At 37.8% G+C, this 3,806-nt stretch overlaps 1 pseudogene; it reads left to right on the top strand.

The window, feature by feature from the left end:
- Window positions 1-299: 299 nt before the first annotated feature.
- On the top strand, window positions 300-1,278 carry LOC118991441 (olfactory receptor 4F3/4F16/4F29-like; annotated as a pseudogene).
- The last annotated feature ends 2,528 nt before the right edge of the window (window positions 1,279-3,806 follow it).

Genomic DNA, 3,806 nt, shown 5'->3' with positions numbered 1-3,806 from the left:
GCTTGTATATTCTCCTTCTTGATGCAGGCACATGCCTAATTCCCCAATAATGTTAGTGTATAAGAGATTATGCTGCTAGTTACAATCATGATATGATGTCTTGACTTATGTTTATATCATGACCACCACCACCATCATCATCATCTTGCAAGTGTGAAGAATTGGATAACCAGATAGTTTTCACTTTTAAGGTGAATAGTGCAACACAAATAATTAACACCACTATCATCCAGAATAATTAGTTCTTTCTTATTTTCTTAGTGGCCATAATTTCAGCCACATCCCAGTTGGGTGGATAAATGGAAGGGGGAAATCACTCAATTGTGTCTGAGTTTGTGTTCCTGGGACTCACCCATTCATGGGAGATCCAACTTCTCCTCCTGGTATTTTCCTCTGTGCTCTATGTGGCAAGCATGACTGGAAACATCCTTATATTTTCATCCTCATTATGTTTTCTGTGACCACTGATCCTCATTTACACACCCCCATGTACTTTCTACTGGCCAGTTTCTCGTTGACGTGGGAGTCTGCTCCATTAGTGGCCCCAAGATGATTCATGACCTCTTCAGACAGCGTAAAATTAACTCTTTTGGAGGCTGTATTGCTCAGATCTTCTTCATCCACTTCCTTGGTCTTTCAGAGATAATGCTACTCATCACCATGGCCTTTGACAGACACGTGGCCGTTTGCAAACCACTCCACTACCTGACCATTATGAGCCCACAGATGTGTATTTTGTTTACAGCTCCTGCCTGCGCATTTGGTATCAGCCACTCATTGTTCCAACTAGCATTTATTGTTAACTTGCCCTTCTGTGGTGCTAATATACTGGACAGCTTTTACTGTGACCTTCCTCGGCTCCTCAGACTGGCCTGTACAGACACCTAGAGATTGCAGTTCATAGTCATTGCCAACAATGGGGTAATTTGTGTTGTCTCTTTCTTTGTACTCATCATTGGCTACATTGTCATCCTGTTTACTGTTTGGAAACACTCCTCAGGTGGTTCATCCAAGGCGCTCTCCACTTTGTCAGCTCACATCACTGTGGTCCTTTTGTTCTTTGTACCAATCATGTTTATCTATACTTGGCCACATCCGGATTCCCAGATGGACAAGTTTCTTTCACCCTCTGATGCTGTGCTCACTCCTTTTTTAAATCCAGTCATCTACACATTTAGGAATAAGGAGATGAAGGCAGCAATAAAGAGATCTTTCAGACAATTAGTGATTTTTAGAAAGATTTCATAAATAATGTTATAAGGTCATATCATCATGTAGTCCATATCTAAATTTTAGTGTTGTTTTGGCAGTGTATCAGTAATTGATTTGCATCACCACACTTTTTAAGACTCCTGTTATTTTTTAAGAGGAATGAATATTTAGAGAAATAAAACTTTAATTCAAAAGTTATGTTGATTCATATCGGGTAGCACATATGTGTACTATATATAGTAATTTTCTCCTTGTTGGATCCTGAGTTTCTCCTTTCTCTGAAGATTTTTCAGTTATTATTGTCTTTCAATTTACCAATATATTTTCTCATAATCTGTCTCTAGAGGCAACCAAGGTGCTAATTATTCACTTGCAACTGTTAGTCACCAATTTTGAACAATAATGCCTTTTTTTTCTTTTGGTGAGGTGGAAAACATTTATACCTCATTGTTATTCAAGCCCATTATAAGTATCGACTTCCTTTTTCTGGTTTAGAAAAGAGAGTTATTTTGTTGAGCAGGAGAGTTTTGTCTTCAGATCCTTTAAATAGTTACAAACAACTTGATTTTAGACTAGAGGAGTAGTAATCTCTCATTTCATTCTGTTCTGCCTTTGTGCTCCCTTTCTTGCTGTTCTTTCTCTCATATAAATGATCATGATCACTCAACATTTTTTTCTATTTGTGATGTAAACCCTTCTGGGAAGAACTTTGAAAAGCCGAACTATTGATAAGCATTGGTTTCCACTACCTGCATATGCATATTCAGAATATAGTAGTTCATTCTCTCATTCATCTGTCCCACAAATTATTATTTTTCTCTTGTATATATGTGGGATTTTACATCTGAAATTGTTTTTAGGAGTACATGGAAGCATCCAAAATGTGTGGCTGGAATAAATATAGTTTGAGAAAGATATGAATGAAATATTTGCTGTACAAACTTACTGGAGCTTTTGCAGTGCTTTGTGAAAAATCAAGTGTGAGATTGCCAGTGCTCACTGCATGTCATAAGCCCAATCTAGCCTCTTTTCTTCTTTAGTTACATCTAAACAATCTTGAAAAATCATATATGAGTAAAAACTATCCAAGTCAAGAAAACTAAAGGTAACAAAAACACTGGCATGTTGTAGAAGGGAATCAAAACTTGAAGAAACAATGCATAAGCAGGTGATGTTCTTTTTCAAGAAAATCTTTTGTCTTTTTTTCCTCTTGGCCTTTTCTGATAACTCATTCAGTTTCCAAATGCAAATGTATGATACATGATACATGCAGTTTTCATGGTACATGCAGAAAAAAATCCTAAGAGACAATCAGGACTTCTGCCCATAGAACTGGGAAATGGGTTCCAGAACGCTGGAGAGTGTGGAATATATATGTATATATATATTTTTTCTAGTTTCTTTTTCCTCTCTTTGCCAAATTCCAGGGTAGCTATAGTGTCAGAGCTATGACAGTAAAGTGGGTAGCTAAAAGTCTTTTTAGGACCCCATTATTTTGGAGAAAGGACCTGAGAGAGGGCCCCTATGGTATGAAGAGTGTGACTGAAATTACCAAATATTTTTTTACCTCTTTTTTCTTGCCACATTCCTGCAGGGACAGAACCCTTTTATGGAGCTGCAACTCTGCAAAATTGAGGCAGCTAAAACTCCAAGAGAAATCACATATTTCCAGGTGAATGATGAAAAAGGGCCCTGCAAGATGAAGAGTGAGTGTAGATTCTTGGAGAGGAGAGAACTGAGGAAAAAGATGACCTAGTCTGGTGTATGCACCATCATGACACACCCAAGGCTAGTTCCTGAGCTGGTTCCTGAGCTGTGCATGCATGGGACAAACCCAGAGAAACATAGCAACACCTTTGAAAACTTATCTGCCAATGAGTGTCACATGTAGGGCAGACTCAGAGCAACAGAGAAAAGGCTGTGAAAATAGAACTGGCATTGCAACTACTACCAACAGAAGCTGCAACAGAACTTATATGAACCTAAATCATTGCCTATGAAAAGAGAACAACACAATTTTCCAGAGAATTTTAACATTAGGTATTTTGTAAACCTAGAGTTTCACAAAATAATTTTCAAAATGTCCAAGATAAAATCTAAAATTAATTGATATAAAAGAATCAGGAAATGTGACAAATTATCAAAGAAAAGACAATCAACAGGTGGCAAGTGTAAGATTGCCAAGATGCTAGAATTTGTAGAAAAATACTTCTATTATTTATTTATTTGTTTGTTTGTTTTTTGTTTGTTTAATTGTTCTTCAGTTAGTGTTGCCCTTATTTGCCCCCATTACTCCCCTCTGCCTTTTCCACTCTCCTCCCATATTCTATCCTCCCCCTTCCCCTATTGCCTTTGTCCATGGGTCCTTTATAAATATCCCTTGGCTCGTGCCTTCCCTATCTTTCCCCTTATATTTCCCTCCTCTCACCCTTCTGGTCACTGTCAGTTTTTTCTTTATTTCCAAGGGTCTGGCTCTGTTTTGCTCATTTTTTTTGTTTTGTTGGTTAGGTTCCACTTGTGCATGTTATCCTATAGTATTTGCCTTTCACATCCTGTGTCATTTCACTTCACATGATGCTGTCCACTTGCATCCA

Source organism: Sturnira hondurensis, unplaced genomic scaffold, assembly GCF_014824575.4.
Source record: "Sturnira hondurensis isolate 20B ecotype Veracruz unplaced genomic scaffold, ASM1482457v3 Scaffold0007543, whole genome shotgun sequence".
NCBI classification, from domain to species: Eukaryota; Metazoa; Chordata; class Mammalia; order Chiroptera; family Phyllostomidae; genus Sturnira; species Sturnira hondurensis.
Note: the sequence above shows the minus strand (reverse complement) of the source record. Positions and strands in the feature narration are given on the sequence as shown.